This window comes from Rousettus aegyptiacus, unplaced genomic scaffold (assembly GCF_014176215.1).
Source record: "Rousettus aegyptiacus isolate mRouAeg1 unplaced genomic scaffold, mRouAeg1.p scaffold_m13_p_4, whole genome shotgun sequence".
NCBI lineage: Eukaryota > Metazoa > Chordata > Mammalia > Chiroptera > Pteropodidae > Rousettus > Rousettus aegyptiacus.
Window position 1 is genome coordinate 70,152,240 of NW_023416307.1, and position 19,203 is coordinate 70,171,442.

At 36.5% G+C, this 19,203-nt stretch overlaps 1 protein-coding gene and 1 non-coding gene across 3 annotated transcripts in view; one reads left to right on the forward strand and one right to left on the reverse strand.

Moving 5' to 3' along the window:
- Positions 1-19,203, reverse strand: part of TMEM45A (transmembrane protein 45A) — a 64,526-nt gene that overhangs the window by 24,763 nt on the left and 20,560 nt on the right. The gene's annotated exons all lie outside the window — the stretch shown is intronic.
- On the forward strand, positions 3,983-4,101 carry LOC118602422. The gene has a single exon (XR_004950716.1). It is a non-coding gene; the product is annotated as a 5S ribosomal RNA (ribosomal RNA).

Genomic DNA, 19,203 nt, shown 5'->3' on the forward strand with positions numbered 1-19,203 from the left:
GATGTAATGGCTAGAGCTTTGGCAACTACTTTAAATTATGAGATTATGTCCATATATAAGGGAAGGAACCGTGAACATTGAAAGAGGCTTATTCCTGACAACTTTGTGGTTTTATCATTTTGTCCCTAAATATATCCCATTTTATATAATATAGAAATGAAATTCTGTCATATATATTTTTTAAAAAATATTTAAATCCATTTCGTATAAAAAGAAAAATAACTTAAAGCTTTTATACATCAAAATAATAGCTAACATTTATTGATTGCTTTCTGTTTACTAGTCTCCACTCAAGTAAGTCCTTTGTATTTTAACTCTTTTAATCTTCACAATATACTATTATCACTCCAATTTTGCAGATAAAGAAATCAAGACAAAGTTAGAGAGGGCTAAAATGTCTGAGGTCACACAGTTAATAAGTAATGAAACTGGCATTCCTATCCAGCCCTGGGTCTACAGTACTTCTATCACAATGTTACCATACGTATAAAGTTAAAACACACAAGACAGAAGATATCAGCAATAAATGGAACTGAAGAAGCCTGAGTAGCCAAAGGTAATTTTTAACTAGGAATCTATTAAAAAAAAAAAAAATTGCTCCCTGCCTTCTATAGGCAAAGAATAAAAATAGACCATTCAACACAAGGCACAACTTCAGTGTCTGATAATCGTATGAAAAGATCCTCAATTTCACTAGAAAGCAAAGAAAATTAAAGTTAGAGTAGAGGTATATTTCACCCATTAGATTGTCAAAATTAAAAAGATCTATTAGTGGTGTTGCTGAGACCATGAAGAAACGGGAACACTTGTATACTACTAGAAGTGTAAATTGACATTACAACTTTGCCAAGCAATTTTGCAGTAGCTGGAATAGCTGAAAAGGCACATACCCTACAACCCAGCAATTTCATTTGTAGTATGTACCCTAAAAATATCCACACACATGTTCTCCTGGATATGTCCAAAACAAAAAAAAAGTTCATTGCTTCATTGGTTGTAGTAACATAAAATTAGAAATAATCTGAACCTCCATCAATAAAGAAATTTTACAAAATAACATGAAGCAACATACATACATACATATATATATATATATATATATATATATATATACATAATAGAATATGATACTACGGTTAAAACATTTTTTAATAAAAGCATTGTATCTATTTTTAGCAACAAGGATAGGTTTTAAAGCATTAAGTTGAATGAAAAAAAAAGTTGCAAAAACACTGTCAGAGTTTGATACAACTAAGTGTTGTTTTTAAACACCTGAAAAATACTATTCATTGCTCATGTACATATCTGAATACAAAGGTATAAAAGTGAGGATATGCACTAATAATAGTGGTTTCCTTTGGCAAGAGTGAATAGAACTGAGGAATGTCAAGAAATACTTCAACCGTAATATTTTATTCTTTTATTTTAAAGAAAGAAAAACTTGAAGCAAATGATGTAAAATGTCAGTTCTGCATGGTAGGAACACAAGTGTTTGGCATATTATTTTTTGTGCTTTTTTATATTTCTAAATTAATGAAACTCAATATTATAGAAGTTTTAGATTTACAGGAATTGAGCAGAAATTACAGAGTTCCATGTTTTATCTCCTCGCTGCTTTACAGTTTCCTAATAATTAACATCTTGCATTTATGATATATCTGTCACAATTTATGAACCAATCTTGATGCATTACTATTAACTAAAGTCTGTAATTTACACTATGTTTCACAATTTGTGTTTTACAGTTCTTTGGGTTTTGACAAATACATATGTCATGTATCCATCATTATAGTATCATATAGAATATTCCACAAAAATCTCCTGTGCTTCACTCTTCATCACTTCCTTCCTTCCCCTAAGCCCATGACAACCACTGATCTTTTTACCATTTTTATAGTTTTGCCTTTTCCAGAATGTCATATAACTGGAATTATACAGGGTGCAGCCTTTTCAGACTGAATTCTTTCACTCAGCAATATGCATTTAAATTTCCTCTATATCTTTTGTGGCTTGATAATTCATTTCCTTTTATTGCTGAATAATATTTTATTGTATGGCTGTACCACTGGGCTTTTTAAAATTTATTCACCTATTTAAAGACATCTTGGTTGCTTGCAAGTTTGGATAATTATGAATAAAGCTGCTATTAATATTCATGTGTAAGTTGTGTGTACATAACTTCCCGAATCTCTGCAGTTGGTAGACAGCGTTCTTTCTATAACGCGAAGTGCTCCTGGTTTTAGTTTCCCATTGTTGCTCTAACAAATTACCACTAATAACAACACAAATTTAGTAACATCGTTCTGGATGTCGAAAGTCTGGAATGGGTCTCATTGGAGTGAAATCGAGGTGTTGGCAGCGCCGTGCTCCTGGAGAATCCATTTCCTTGCCTTTTCCAACTTCTAGAGGCCACCTGCATTCCTTGGCTCCTGGCTCTTCCCTCCAACCGCAAGGTCGGTAGCACAGTATCTTTAAATCTCTCTCTGATGCTGGCCCCCATTCTTCTGTCGCTACATGTCCTTCTTCTGATGCTGACCCTCCTCCTTCCCTCTTATAAGGACCAGGACCTTGTGATTACATTGGGCCAACTCAGATAATCAAGAGTAATCTTCTCATCCCCAAATCTTCAACTTAATCAAATCTTCAAAATCCCTTTACCATGTGAAGTAAATCAGAATATGTCACCCCAAAATATGCCTCTTTGACATAAAAATTATTTTGAGTGGAAGGCAATTAAGCAGCAAATGCAAGAAAAGTTCTCTCTACTCTTCCCTTTTTTGACTAAAGGCAAAATATAAATTCTTTTACTGGAGACAGATTCCCAGAGGAATCTGCAAGCAAAAGTTATCCCTTTAGTTCCCTCCCATATACTTACCTTCCCAGAGTTTGCCATCCTTGGAAGCCTAAAACTGCTTTTCCGCAAATTTATAGTTCTTTATTGAGGATGCTATGTAAGCTGAAATTCTAAACCTCAGCTTTGAATTACTTTTTGTTGAGGTTTCTCTCACATGATATGCACTGTAAGTGTTAAAAAACTGTTTTTGTTTTTCTCTTGTTAATCTGTCTTTTTGTTAAAAAGTCTCATCTGAAAATATAACGGGTAGAGGTCACGTTTTGCCTCCCTACACATGTAAGGTAACGTATTTTCAGTTTCTAGAGATTAAGACATGGACATCTTTGGGGAACCATTATTCAGCTTACCTCACCTTCTCAGGAATGCAAGTCAGAAGGAGGGCCTCTAACGATCATAAAAATATTTTTTTTAAAAAAATCGCTGGCAGGCAGTAAGGAAGAAGAGAATGGGAATAGTAGTACTATCTACAGACTCTCAGATTCCAAGTAATTAAGGGAGACTCAAGAGTGTAGTGTTGTCTGCTTCCCAGTCCTGACTGCCCACGGAATCCTTTGAAGAACTCATAAAAAAACAGCCAGTACCGGAACTTCAGTTCCTAGAGATTCTGCTTCAATCCATCTGGTTGAGCCCTGACATCAACACTTTAAAATCCTCCCTAGGGGAATAAAAGCTCAGATTCTGGAATCAGACTAATCGCATACAAAGGCCAGCTCCACCAGTGTGCTTGACCTGAGGCACATTATTTAACTTTGCCTCAATTTCTTCTTCAATAAAATGGGAGTGATGATATTAATAGGACTACTTTATTAAATTGAGGAATAAGCTGACATAACACAAGTAAAGTTCTTGCTACATAGTGAACACTACACAAATGTTAAAGGTTATTTTTGCTTTAAATGCCTTAAAGCTCTCCTGAGGGGTGTCTTATTCCAACTCAGGTGGGAAGCAAAAGTGATTTCTGTAAATTTAGGGTGTAAAGAGTGGGATTGGAAGGCAATTTAGCCCAATCTCTCCTGCCTGGCTGTTTTGGGCTTCAGAATTGTTCGTCCCAGTGTGCCTAGGAAAAGACAGCATTAGGAGCAGAGTTGCAGATCTCCTCATGCTGGAATATACAAAAATTAGACAAGAGTCTACAGCCATGCCACCCTGAACAAGCCTGATCCCATCTGATCTCAGAAGCTAAGCAGGGTCGGGCCCGGTTAGTACTTGGATGGGAGACCACCTAGGAAGACCATGTGCTGTAAGCATTAAAAATAAAAAATAAGGGATGTAAGCTGATAAGGTCCTTGCAATCTGTGAGGTCAACCAAAGGTTGCCATGACAAAAAAAAAAATTAAAAATAATAAAAATAAATAAAAAATTAGACAAGAAAGTAAGAAGAAACAATTAGAAAGGCTGAAGGTAGAAAAGGTGTGGTGGGCTATGCAAATACTGGAAATGTTAAGAGCTGTCCAATAGTGCCAACACATTTTACATGCACCACTTAATTTAATCCTCATAATTATTATCCCCATTTTGAAGATAATGATAAAGAGGTGCATTTCATAAAGATTATAACAAGACTCACAATAGTATCATGACAGAACTAGTATTCAACCCCGAGTCTATGTCCAAAAGGGAAAAAGAAGAAAAATTACATTTGTTGAGCATCCGCCACTCCAAGAGTATATAGAATCCTCTCAATTCCATGAGATAATATTTTTCTCCCCATTTCACATTAACGAGATAGATACTTGAAAGGCTAACTTGTCCAGGTCAAATAGCTTGTGAATGGTAAAACTGGGATCCTGACTCAAGTATGACCATCTTTAAATTCCTGTCTTCTTTCCCATCACTTATTTCTCCCTTTCTTCATGCATCAAAAGCTAATTGTAACAACCATCACAAGATCATGAACATTTATTGAATGCTGACTCTGTATCAAACACTGTACTAAGAGCTTTATATGCATTGTCTAAGAAAAATCAAGTAAGATGATTGTGACTACAGACAAAAGAGTTACTGGATGTGCAGTGAATGGACTAGTAGCAACACCAGGGAGAGTTAGAAATGCAGCTTCTCAGGCCCAATTCTTTACCTCCTGAGTCAGAATCTGCATTTTAACAAGATCCCAGGTAACTCATCAGCATATTAAAGTTGGAGAGGACTGCTTTAGATGGCTTTTATTTTGCTTTTTACCTTTCCAAAGAGTTGTTTTGATAATGTGTAGGTATGGCCTATGGATTCTCCATTTACCAGAACTCACAGGGTACCAGTAAAAGATAGACAGGAGGCAGCTGTGGTTTGAGATGATGTCAGGGAGAGCAGAATGATCCCAAACACCCATTCCCCAATACAACTCTTTATCTTTGCGCACCCCTGGGTGTTGTTCTCCAGGCACTCATTAGATTCCAAATACCCTCAGCAGGAAGTCACTCCTTAACAAAACAAATTTCAGTGAATGTGGGCATAGCTCACAGCCATATGAAAGAAATAAACTGGATAAAGCAGATTCTCAAACTTGAGTTATGTGCAGACTTTTTAAAGGGAAAAACATTCTTTCAGAGCCAGTATCTTGACTTAAATTGTTTTTATTATAAATTTTCTTAAATAGCAAAAAATATATATTTGGATAGCTATAAAAATAAAAGCAGTTTGTAAGTTAAATATAAGCAAAACTGTTAGGTAGTTAGGTAGACATGAGCGACTGGGGAATAAAGGCCCTGCCCAAAGATTTCCCTGAAACAACCATTTCATAGTTATAAATCACTCTCACATCCTGAGGAACAAAAGAATGACAGGTCATAAACTAGTAACTGGTTTAATCTGGCTGCAAGCGCATATACAATCAGTCCTACACTTACCTTCTTTTCACCTCAGCCCCATTATATCATTTTATAATATCATGCCTATTCCTGGAAGTTCATGAATCTAATTTTAACAGACTGAACTCGGGATAACCATATGCACAGTAGACAAGGGTTAGTCAACAGTCAAATGTCTATCAAAATGACCTCACATGCAAATCATCTACTAACACCACCCTTGCAATCTCTTATCATGGCACTAATATAATACAGACCTCTCCACTTTCACGAGGTTACAGCCCTCTTCACTATAACCCGCCCCTCCCTTGGAGCATACTTTAATCTAACCTGTTTCTCTCTTGAAACATGTTTTAATAAGTCTTACTTTTTCTAACTCTCACTGATCTGTAATTCTTCACTGCATCGGCAGAGAACAACCGAGGACTCCTTCAGTGGCTCCAACAGCAACAAAACTATAAACTAATCAAACAAACTAATATATATCAAATACAACAGACAATGATTTCTGCTACAATAAATCATCTTTCTCAGTATGACTATGGCACTAACAGCTACTTTTTGGTCCAGAATCTGTACAGTATGTGTCCCTAAACTGACTCAATTCTCTATATAAATTGAAAGCCACTGAAATACACTGAAAGGCAGTCTGGCATATTAAGTCCATATTCTTTATTCATCAACCCTTGATAATTAAAGCAGTTCTATTTGCCCCTGTCATGATCCTAAATACAAATGTGAGCTCCAGTACTGAGATCCTTGGTCGAACTCTCATAGAAGATGCTCAATTAAGTAATCTAGAATATGCTTATTTCTCAATTATTGTAGAGATGAAAATACAGAGCTAGACTATTATAATGGAAAGCTTGTAGACCTCCCTCCCTGGCCCCAAGAACATGTCAATAGATACTTAGGAGTTTATCAACTTCAACTTAATGATGATTTCCTTCACCATGCAAAAATTTTTTCGTTAGATGTAGTCCCATTTGTTTATTTTTTCTGTTGTTTCCCTTGCTTGAGGAGATATATCCAAAAGATACTGCTAAGAGTAATGTCAAAGAGTTTACTGTCTATGTTTTTCTTCTGGGAGTTGTATAGTTTCAGATCTAACATTTAAGTCTTTAATACTATAATAATTTAAACTGAGTAATTTATAGACACTTTGACCTCTATAAAGGAGTTATTGAAAACTTACTTTTTAAATTCATTTTCATCTATTCTCATTTTACAAATATTTTTGGTGCACTAACTCTAGACCAGGTATTATATTCCTCTCATTGACAATCTGATGCATACTACGTCTTTCAAACAGATAAATTAAAAGATGATGGTTCTTGTTCAATGATTTCTGATGTAGATGATGCCCCCCAAAAGTATATGCACATATATAATATATGTATATATTATCATTTTAAATTGTATTTATGTGTTTTAAATACATATTTTAAAATACTGACCCTAACAGATGATACAGGATTTTTGTGTTTTGGTCTAAAAACCATATTCTAGGCACATTAACTCACTTTCTGCCTTTAACTACAAATATAAAAGTCAACCTTCAATTAAAGCTTTCTTCCAGTTAAAGCTTCCTAATTTGAAAAAGACCCTGCTGAATTACTTAGGGGCTCTGAAGCACAGTGTATTCTTTGGAACTTAATTTGTCTGAGTTGTGACCAGTCTGTTGCAATCCAAAACTACTGTACTTTAAAAAAAAATCTATAACTGTTTTTGGAAGATGACTTTTTTACTTTTTTTCCATTTAAAATAACAGAGTTCCCTATGGCCGATTTGCCTTAACTCTACCTGCAGTACTGTCTAAAAAACCGTTCCCCATGAAAAGACCACAAGTTGCTTCGTCATTTTAACAGTGGATCTTAAACCAAGTCCCAGCAAAAAAAAAAAAAAAAGAAGAAGAAGAAGAAGAGGATGGAAGAAGGAGGAGGAGGAATTGTGTGAGACTTTTAACCCTTCAAAGTCCATGATCTAATTGATTCTATGGAGGACCTTAAGAAGTATGATCAGGAACACAGGAAGAACTCACCTGAAGGCTCACAGCTGAGGCGCGACTAGACCCCCAGTATCCTATATCCTTGGCTTCAAGCCTTTTTCACTCTCTCACTGAGAGAAGTCAAAAGAGACATCTAATTAAGAGTGGCCCAAAGCAAGTGACAAACCAGCAATAATAGACTTTAGTGGGAAAAACAAAACGACTAGAGATTGCTATGCAAGAAAAAAATAGCAAGCCCCACAAAGGCTGACAGGAGTTTTTCAACTAACTCCCCTGGATCTACTTGGACACACTGAGGGGTCTCAGGGGTCCTACACTGGATTGTCTCTTGAGGTCCCACCCAGCTCCTTGACAACACTATTCAAGGTTTCTGGCCAGCACCGAAGATAGACAGAAATCTGGAACCCAGCCTATCCCCAGAGAGAAGAAATCTGCTAACTGAAACTAGGGATGAAAAATGAAAGCCAGTGGTTTCTGGGGTTGTTACTCTTAATCGACACATGTACTGCTTGCCGTTCACTTAAACACTGCTCACAGATTAAGGATTTACTATGGACTAAGCACCTGCAAAATGCTCTACCTATGGTGCACCACTTTATCTGTTCGTTCCCCAGGGGTACAAATTACTCTCAGCCTCCTGGTATTAACAGAAGAAGAAACTAATGCCTAGAAAAGATGAATAACTTATTGAAAGGGTTCTCACTGCCTGTTAAATGGCAGAGCTGGGATTTGAACCTGGTCTCTCTGACCCTAAAACCGATGCTCTTATTCATACGCTCTTCTTGCTCTTCCCTGGGAGACAGTGCAACTCAATGTTCGAAGATCAATGAGGACTCCAACATACCTGGCACAAAGGGTGATGTAGAAACTGTGTCATTATGGTAAAAAGAGAGAGAGAAGTGCAGCAGCTCCTGGCAAACTGCTCCTCTTCCAATGTCAGGAAGCTAGTAAAAGCTGTGAAGCACAGGTGTTACGTAATCTACATGGTATTTCGGTATTAATTTGGCAGTATACAGAAGATATTAAAGAGATCCAGAGGCTGGAGTAAAGGAAACTTGTTAAGAGGCAATTGCAGACACTCAGTTCTGAGATAATGAGTCTCAGTCAGAACACAGCAGTGGGAACAGGACAAAGGAGAGATGTGAGCACTACCTGACAAGAAGGAAGAACTGGCAGGCCTTGGGGACCTTCAGAGCCAAGACTGTGGTCCATTATGGTCTAAGGGGGAGAGAAGAGAAGAGGAAAGACTCCCAGAGCCAGTAGTTGCCCCAACTCTGCACACTCAGGTGCATGCCTCTTCTGTCTCCTCACCAGACCACAAGCTCCAAGGAGTCTGGGAGCCTTCTTGTGTCTGACAGCCCCACAACTTTTCCTCAATGCCCTGGGTATTTGGTAGACTCAATAAATATTGACTGGCCATCTGTTTCTTCTGCCTGGGATGCTCTATTCTCACTTTTGCCTGAAAACTCTAAGAAGGAAGGCCTCCCTGCAAGCCCAGCACAATGACTATTTCTCAGGGAGGCTTCTGCGACCATCCTAATTGAAGTCGATTTAAATTAGGTCTTCCAGTTTTCCACTTCATAAAAATAATTTTTCACAGTGTTTATTGCAATGTGGACTTTTCTATGTGTTTTTTTTTAATTTAGTTTTTATTTCTTTTTGTTATTTTTATTGTTGGTTGTGGTTTTCTGCCTTCTCTCACTAGACTATAAGCTCCACAAAGTCAATTTTTCTTTTCATCATTGAGTCACCAAAAGCCTGCACAGTGATGTCCCATAGAAATAAAATGCAAGCCACATATGTAATTTTAAATTTCCAGTAGCCACATTGTTAAAAATAAGAAGAAACGGGTGAAATTAATTTAATACCATATTTTATTTAACCAAATATATACAAAATATTAACATTTAAACATGTGATCTATAGAAAAAAAATATTAGTTTACATTCCTTTTTCTTTGTACAAAGTCTTCAACTTCTGTATTTTTTACTTCTAGAATATATCAATTGGGACTAACCACATATCAAGTGTTCCCTGGCCACATGTGGAAACAATAATGGATAATACAGATCCTTGCAGGATGCTTGACATGTATTACACACTTAATGAAAAGTTGATCCATGAAAAAGGGAGAGCGGGAAGTGGAAAGGAAAAAGTGGAAAGAAAAAAGATGAAGGAAAGAGAAGCTAACATATGTTAGGTATTTACTATATTCGGTTCTTTCATATGTCAATAAATTATGTGATTTAATTCTCACATCAATCCCAGTGAGGTAGGCATTATGAAAACCATCTTTATAAACGAGGATACTGTTTGGGAGGCATCACGTAACTTGCCCAAGATCTTGTCTTTTGAGTGAAAGAAGCAAGATTCAGAACGCAATATCCCTCACTCGATTGTACTGCCTATACTCACAGAAGCCAATACAATAAGCCTCATCGAGCCAAACTGCTATCTAAATCTCTCTCTTCTTCAGGTCGAAACATCACGGGGCTCCTATAAGGCATTGGTTTAAATCTCACAGACACTCTCATTTCAAAAGTATGACCTAACCATTGCAGGTTAATATAGGAGTCTCCCCTTCCTCCTCCAGACATATTTTAGAGGGATCTTTATCTTATTTTCTGCTGTCCATTAGGACTCTGTTATGACCAAAACAAACAAATAAACAAAAATAGTGGCATTTGAAGTTCCTCAAATATGTCAAGCTCTCTTACATGACTCCTTAGTTCCGTAGAGTTTTCCTGCTACCTGGAACCCTTCCTTCCACCGATTAACACACATCCTGCATAACTCAGTTCAAGAAAAAAGAAAAAAAAAAAAAAAGGAAGAAAGAGATGGAAAAAAGCTCAATTCAGTAGTCACTTCATTTCAGCCAAGAAATATCCTTGACCCACTCTCTAAGTGTGAGGATCCCTTTTTCTGTGTTCCCAAGGAAGTCTCATGGAATTTTTCATGCATACCATCATTATATACCTAGGGTCTCCTTCGCTGGACAGTGAACTTCTGGAAAGCAAGAACTATGTCTTTTTATCTTTATATCCCCATTGCTCAGCATTTGTTGAATGGGTTGTTAAACAAGTAGATAAACGAATGGATAGATGATGAACATTCTTACAGTCTCATTTAAGTATAAGGAGCAATACCTGGTACCGCACAGTCCAAAGAGTTAAAAGGGGACTAGATACTCTTGAAATATCTGCACCCACTCAGACAAGTTGTCGAGGTGTGGGTCACAGTGCCACAAGCAGACAGCATCAGCAGAATGCACTGTTATGCCTCCAACCATTTCATAAGAAGCAATGGTCTAAGCTTGCAGAAGGTGTAGCAAAGTTGAAACTCGCCCCACATTAGTTCCCAGGTCAGGAATATGTGGAAGTTGTGTAATAGTCAGGAATGTGGTGAGTAGGAAGAAGCATGCTAAGCAACAGAATGTGGCCACAGAGCCAAGGAGCTTGGACACAATGACCTGGAGGGGACAGAGGACGTGCAGTGTTGGTATCCTTCTTTCTTTCCTCCCCCAGAAAGGCAGATGGTGGTGACTATGCTGAGCAAAGTAACTTAGTTCTCCCTAAGCCACATGCCCTGTGTAAGTATTATGCTCACCCTCTGAAGATATATTGAGAGATTTTTATAAATGGGACTCCTGGCTGCACCCTGAGATTGTGATCTGAATTAAGTCTTGGGTCAGAGCTTCTAACCTCTGATTCAACACACTGATATGTCCTTGGTGGTTACAGGGTCGTCAGAGAAAAATACAAATTCCCTCAGTCCAAAAGTAGCCAGCTGAGTGTAAGTGGTGGGGAAGAAGCAGGGGCTCTGGGAGGCCTGTGAAAGCCAGACCCACCCTGGCCTTGGCCTAGGAATGAGCCCTCACATCTAAATAGTGTCATGCTCTATGTATATTGGGACATGAAAAATGGTGGAAAGCATTGAGCTAGACTAGATGAGGTGAATGAGCAGCACCTAAGAGTTAAAACTTTTAAAAAGGATTTCATTTTGATAGTACCAAGTGGATAGAAGGTAATAGATACGATAGTAACTAGGATCTGGCCCAACGTCTTCACAGGGTTATCAAGTTCTCAGATGTAAATACAGACCAAGGCCAGCCTATTTGTGTGTGCTTCTATGAATTCAGATAGAAGATAGAACACTAGTGTGTTACCATTAAAAATAAGTAAATGGCAGGAACCCACAAGAGCAAGGCCCAGGTCCTCAACAAAGAAACATTTCTGAAAAACAAACAAGTCAAGGCAGGTGACACTTCATCCACCAAATAGCCTATACTTCCTAATCATGAGAGGCAAGTCAGGGGCCAGAGTCAGCTCTACAGGCACTGATTGGCGCCTCCCCACCTCCCTTCCTGGCAGGGTCTGGCCCAGGGAGGAATATGTCTTTAGGAATTAGAAGCTCTCACAGAATTTCTCATGCATGCCGTTATTGTAGCCATATAGAGGAGCTGGAGAGTGAGAGGGAAGGGGCTGAGATTATCAGTGGAACTGGGCTCCATTACCCTCATGCCCAACATTTAGTCTCCTGCCACTGTTTGCCTTTGCCTTTTCAAGCATAGATCTGAACTCAGGGTTGTACAGAGATAGGCATGTAACCAGAGAACCACAATGCTACCTGAGAGAAGACTTGGAGGTACTAGGAAAGAATGGCTTCTATGAAACTTCCACTCAACTGGAAACAACAAACAAAAACAAACACCTCTCCCCACATTACTGAGCTTCCCAGAAATATACTTCGCAGTCATAGCAAATGCGCTCAGAGCTATACTGGGGCCAGGGTGCAGTAGAAAGGCAGAAGCTGAATGTGGCAAGGAAGCTCTAGTCACTTCAAACAGGTGCAAGACGAGTCCCATGTGTCAAAGTAGGGCTGGCTGGCGTCATTCTCCTGCGATTTGAATGGGTAGGAGAAGATCGCATCCAGCTGGCACAAAGTGAGCTGAAGTAGATAACCCCTACGGCATATGTACGTGCTAAAGCTACAGCAGTACTACAAGAGCTCTAGCCAAGGAGAAGTTAATTGCAACTGAAATGCAAATAAGCCCTGCTAGGGTGTGGTAGATACCAAAAAGGGGAAACTAAAGCTAATCCCCAGCACACCCAACCTCAGCAGAGACACAGATGTCAACTGTATTCCATTTGTCCAACATTGCCAATGTGGAGCTGAGCACATGCCAGAGAACTTTAAGCCCTACTAAATCTCAAATTAAAAGTCATCCAAAGCTTTCAGAGAGACGCACTCTCTAAACTTTCCTCCCAGCTTCTAAAATTTCTTCAACATTTGTAAATAATTAGAAAGTAAATATCTTCCTCCCCCAAAGCCAATAAAATGTTCATCCATCCACCACGGGGCCAAAGAAGAATCAAGGAGTCTCCTGATGTTAATCCCACTCTGATACTGCAAAGTTGGTCCCAGCCAGACACCATGATAATCTCCACTTGTTTGCTTCCTATTATTCCTCTATCTCCTAGACCAAGACAGGAGAAGTGAGACGTTTTTCTTTGTGATAAGATACTCTATTCCCATTGTCTTAGGAACAGGAAATGGTGAAAGCAGAGCCTTCTATTGTCCAAAAGAATGAAGGCAGGTTGACGGCCTGTGTGTGCTTGCTTCTCCAAGTGATGTAGGGAAAATACTGGAACCAGAGGTCCAGCCCCACAATGGCTCACATCAAGCTGCAGAATTAGAGGTTCCTATAAAGTGTGTGTGTGTCCTAGGGCAGGCAGTTATGTAAAAAAGCACTGCAAGTAAAATCGAAAAAGGCGGGAAAAGTGCAGAAGACAGAAATAGAAACAAAGAACAGGGCAATGAATAGAAAACAGTAATAAATACAATAGATATTAATCCAGCTATATCAACAATCACTTTAAACATCAATGGTCTAAATGTATCAATTAAAAGACAAGTTCGTCAGAGTAGATTTTTAAAAAGATGCAACTATATGTTGTCTATAGGAAACTCACTTTAAATAGAAAAATACATGTAGATTAAAACTAACAAATTTAATAGAATGAAAATCATACAATATATGATCTCAGATCCAAATGGAATTAAACTAGAAATCAATAAAAGAAAGATAACTAGAACATCCCAAAATATAAGATTAACCAACACAATTCTAAATAACACATGGGACAAAAAAAAATCTTGACATAAATTTTGAAATATTTTGCATTAGATGAAGATTAAAAAAACAACTTATCAAAATGTGTGATTTGCAGCAATTTATAGCATTGAATGCATATATTAAAAGAGAAGAAAGATCTAAAATGAATAATTTAAACTTCCACTCTAGGAAACTAGAAAAATAAGAGCAAATGAAATCCAAAGCAAGCAGAAAAAAAAAGAAACAATAAGAATTAGGATGGAAATTAATGAAACTGAAAACAGGAAATCAATAGATTAAATTGACAAAACCAAAAGCCAGTTCTTTGAAAAGAGATCAATAAAATTGACAAGGCTCTAGCCGGGTTAACTAAGAAGAAAAAAGAGAGGACACAAATTGCTAACATCAGAAATGAAAGAGGAGACATCATTAAAGGTCCATGAACATTAAACAGATATTAAAGGAATACTATGAACAATTCTATACCCACAAATTTGATAACCTAGATGAAGTGAACCAATTCCTTAATAGATGCAATCTACCAAACTCACACATGACAATTTGAAAAGACCTATATTTATTAAAGAAATTGAGTAAGTAAATAATGACTTTCCAAAACAGAAAATACCAGGCTCAGATGGTTTTACTGGTAAATTCTACCAAACATTCAAGAAATATAATTATTCCAATTCTTTACAAACTCTTATGGAAGAGAGAAACAAAGGAAATACTTTCTAATTTTATTCTGTGAGGCTAGCATTACCCTAACACCAAAATCAGACAAAGACATTTCAGGAAAACAAAACAGCAGACCAATATATCTTACAAACACAGATGCAAAACTCTTTAGCAAATTATTAGCAAATTAAATACAACAATAAACAAAAATAATTATACACCAAAAAATAATTATATACTGGAATTTACCTCAGGTGTGCAAAGATGGTTCAACATTAGATAATCAATTAATATAATCCATCACAAAATCATATCAATAGATGTGGAAAAAACATTTGACAAAATCCAACACCCATTCATGATTTAAAAAACTCTCAGCAAACTAGGAATAGACGGAACTTCCTCCTTGGTAAAGAATATCTACAAAAATCTACAGCTAACATCAGACTAAAAGCTAAGGTCAGGAAAAGGCAAAGATATTCCATCTCACCACTCCTTTTCAACATTGTATTTGAAGTCTTAACTAATACGATATGACAAGAAAAGGAAATAAAAAGTAAACATTGGGAAAGAAGAAATAAAATTTTGTTCTCAGATGACACTATCATCTATGCAGAAAATCCACAAGAATACAAAAAAACCCCTCGAATTAATAAGCAATTACAGCAAGTTTTCATTTTACATGGTTAATATGTAAAAGTCCATCACTTTCTTACATACCAGCATGAACAACTGCAGTTTGAAATTTAAAATAAAATTTGCATAAGCAACAAAGAAAATGAAGTACTTGGTTAAAACTCTAATAAAATACATACAAGATCTATATGAGGAAAACTACAAACCATTGATGAAAGAGATCAAAGAACTAAATAAATCGAGACATATAGTATGTTCATGCATAGAAAAATCCAGTATTGTTAGGATAGCAATTCTTTCTAACTTGATCCATAGATTCAATGCAATCCCAATCAAAATCCTAGCAAGTTATTTTTGTGGATATCAACAAATTAATTCTAAACTATAAGTGAAAAGGCAAAGACCCAGAATAGCCGACATGATATCAAAGGAAAAAAAAATCAGAGAACTGGCACTACCCAACTTCAAGATTTACTGTAAAGCTACAGTAATCAACAGTGTGGTATTGGTGAAAGAATAGACATATAGATGAGTGGAACAGAATAGGGTGCCCAGAAACACACCCATATAAATATAGTCAACTGATATTTGACAAATGAGCAAAAGCAATGCAATGCAGAAAAGATATTCACATGCAAAAAAATGAATCTAAACACAAACTTTACACCCTTCACAAAAGTTAACATGTATGATAGACATAAATGTATAATGCAAAACTATAAGATTACTAGAAGACAACCTAGAAAAAAATCTAGATGACCATCAGTATGATGATGACTTTTGAGATACGACACCAAAGACATAATTGATAAGTTGGATTAATTTACAATTAAAAAGTTTAGCTCTACTAAAGTCATGATCAAGAGAAATAGAAGACAATGGAGAAAATACTTGCAAAAGATATGTCTGATAAAGGACTATTAGCCAAAATATACAAAGAATTCCTAAAACTCATCAATAAGACAACAGAAAGAAATTGAAGATACAAAAACTGGAAAGATAATTTATGTTCATGGATTGAAAGAATTAATATTGTTAAAAAGTCCATAATACCTAAAGCAATATACAGATTCAATGCTATCCCTATAAAGTTTCAATGGCATTTTTCACAGAAATAGAAGAAAAATTCTAACATTTGTATGGAAATATAAAAGACCACAAACAGCTAAGGCAATCTTGAGAAAGAAGAACTCTAAAGCTCGAAGCATCACACTCCCTGATTTCAAACTATACTATAAAGCTATAGTAATCAAAATAGTATGGTGTTGACATAAAAACAGACACACAGATCATCGGAACAAAATAGCCAACAAATAAACTCGCACAAATACGGTCAATTAATTTATGACAGAGGAGCTAAGAATATACAATGGGGAAAGGACAGCCTCTTCAATAAATTGTGTTGGGAAAACTAGACAGCCCTATGCAAAAAGAAAAAGAAAAAGAAAATGAACCACTATCTTACATCATAAACAAAAATCAACTTAAAATGGATTAAAGATGTGAACATAAAACCTGAAACCATAAAACGTCTAGAAGAAAACATAGATGGTAAGCTCCTTGACATCTTGGCAATGATTTTTTGTATTGACACCAAAAGCACAGGCAATAAGATCAAATATAAATAAGTGGGACCATATCAAACTAAAAAGTTTCTGCTCAGCCAAGGAAACCATCAACAAAATAAAAAGACAATCTACCCAATGGGAGAAAACATTTGCAAATCATATATCTGACAAAGGGTTAATATACAAAATATATAAAGAACTCCAGACAACTCAATAGCAAAAAAAAAAAAAAAAAAAAAATCCAATTAAAAATGGACAGAGAATCTTAATAGAAATTTTTCTAAAGAAGAAATGAAGATGGCTCACAGGAACATGAGAGGTACTCAAAATCACTAACCATCAGGGAAATGCAAATCACAACCATAATGCGATATCAACTCATGTCTGTTAAAAAAGCTATTATAAAAAAAGATAAGAGACAACAAGTGTTGGCAAAAATGAAGAGAAAAGGGAACCCTTGTGTGCTGTTGGTGGGATTGCAAATTGGTGCAGCCACTATGAAAAACAGTATGGAGGTCCCTCAAAAACTTAAAAATAGAACTACTATATGATCGCCCAGAAGCAATTCCACTTCTGAGTGTTTATCTGAAGGAAACAAAAAAAAATCACTGTCTTGAAAAGATATCTACACTCCCATGTTCATCGCAATATTATTTACAATAACCAAGACATGGAAACAACCTAAGTGTCCACAGACAAATGAACAGATAAAGAAAATGTGGTATATTAGTCACAATAGAATATTATAAAAAAGAATGAAATCCTGCCATTTGCAACAACATGGTTCATCATTGACGGTGTTATGCGAAGTGAAATAAGTCAGATAGAGAAAGACAAATACTGTATGATCTCACTTATATGTAGAATCTAAATAAAACCAAACTCACAGATACAGAAAACAGATTGGTGGTTGCCAGAGGCAAACAGATGAGGGTGGGATGGGGGTGTGAGGAAGTAAGAGAAATGTGAGAAGGTGGTCAAAAAGTACATAATTCCAGTTATAAGATAAATAAATCTTGGGTATGTAATGTACAACAGGGTGACTATCGTTAACAAGACTCTATTGCATATTTGCGAATTGCTAAGGGAGTAAATCTTAAAAGTTCTTATCGCAGATACAAAAAAAATTGTAACTATGTGTGGTGACAGATGTTAACTGAACTTATTGTAGTAATCATTTCACAATATGTACGTATGTGCATATTGTACACCTAACACTAATACTATGTTATATGTCAATTATAGCTCAATAAAAAAAAATCAAAAAGAAACAAAAGCAAAAAAACAACTGGGCTAAAAAGTGGCCAAAAGACCTAAACAAACATCTCACCAAAAAAGATATACAGATGGCAAATAAGCATATGAAAAAATGCTCGACAACATGTCACTGGAAAACTAAATTAAAACAGCAGTGAGACATCACTACACCTGTATTCTGAAACAATGACAACTCCAAATGCTGGTGATGATGTAGAGTAACAAGAATTAACATTAATTGTTGACGGGAATGCAATGTGGTACAGTTACTTTGGAAGACAGTTTGGTAGCTTCTTAGAAAACTAATCACATTAATCAGTAGATGAATGGATAAATAAAGTGAAATACAACCATTCAATGGAATATTATTCAGCAATTAAAAATAAATTAGCTGTCAAGACACAAAAAGACATGGAGGAAACTTAAATGTATATTACTAAATAAAAGAAGCCAATCTTAAAAGGCTACATACTATATGAATACAATTATATGACATTCCAGAAAAGCAAAACCATGCATAGTAAAAGGATCAGTAGTTGCCAGAGGTTAGGAAGGAGGGAAGGATGAATAAGCAAATCACTGAAGATTTTTAGGGCAGTGAAACTATTCTATATACTATAATGGTGGGTACATGTCATCATACATTTGCCAAAACCCATAAGATGTACACCATCAAGAGAGAACTGTAATGTAAACTATGAACTTTAAGTGGTAATGATGTATAAATGTAGGTTTGTCAAATGTACCACTATGATGCAAGATGTAGATATTGTTGGAGGCTGTGGATGTGCGGAGGCAGGTGGTATATGGGAACTCTCTGTACTTTTGGCTTACTTTTGCTGTGAACTGCTCTAAAAAATAAAGTCTATTTAAAAAAAAAAAAGGCACTGCAGGTAGATGCCCAATATATAAGTCCACATGAACAACAAAGCAGACGGTATCATATTCCGGAACTCAGCGGAGGCATCAAAAAGGGGTTCCCACCAATTCACCCTTTATCTGGCATCTTAACACAGCCCAAAAGGAAAACCCAAAAGTCTTATTCTGTGCCCCCAAATAATTCTTGTTTTCATGAATTATGAAAATGAAGAAGCCTCAGTGAATCAACAGGAGGGAAGTAAAGGAGGCAGCAGGCATTGCTTGCTGGCTGGTAATAACAAGAAGGCACTATCTGGAAACTGTGTACAATACACTGCAGGGGACCTCTCTTTGTACTTCAACAAAAGCTAGCTATGTTTAAGCCAGATGAGTCATCCACTGACCCTTGAACAGGAAAGAGCCTC